A 314-nucleotide genomic window follows, 5' to 3' on the forward strand; every position below is an offset into this window, starting at 1 on the left:
GAGAGAGAGAAAGAGAGAGACTGTTGCTGTCAGACCAACCAGGAAAGAGGCTCCAGCAGAGGGCGGCCTGCTCTGAGATTTGGCGGCCGTTTCGAAAGGACTTTTGTCCAATGAGCAGCCGAGGATCAGCGGCGGCTCGCTCCTGTGGGCGGTGCTGAGCTCCAGGAGGAGCCCGTCACCAATGAGGACCGGGGATCTCAAGCGGCGTCACCGTTTCACAGCCGGTCCCACGCTTTAAGAGCCGAGCCGAGCTTCTAGTCCTCACACTTTTCTACTTTGTTTAGAGAGACAAGGAGTAAAATGGCAAGAACTAA

This window comes from Seriola lalandi, unplaced genomic scaffold (assembly GCF_002814215.2).
Source record: "Seriola lalandi dorsalis isolate HSWRI2012SDOR001 ecotype SW California unplaced genomic scaffold, Sedor1 jcf7180002054351, whole genome shotgun sequence".
Classification (NCBI taxonomy): domain Eukaryota; kingdom Metazoa; phylum Chordata; class Actinopteri; order Carangiformes; family Carangidae; genus Seriola; species Seriola lalandi.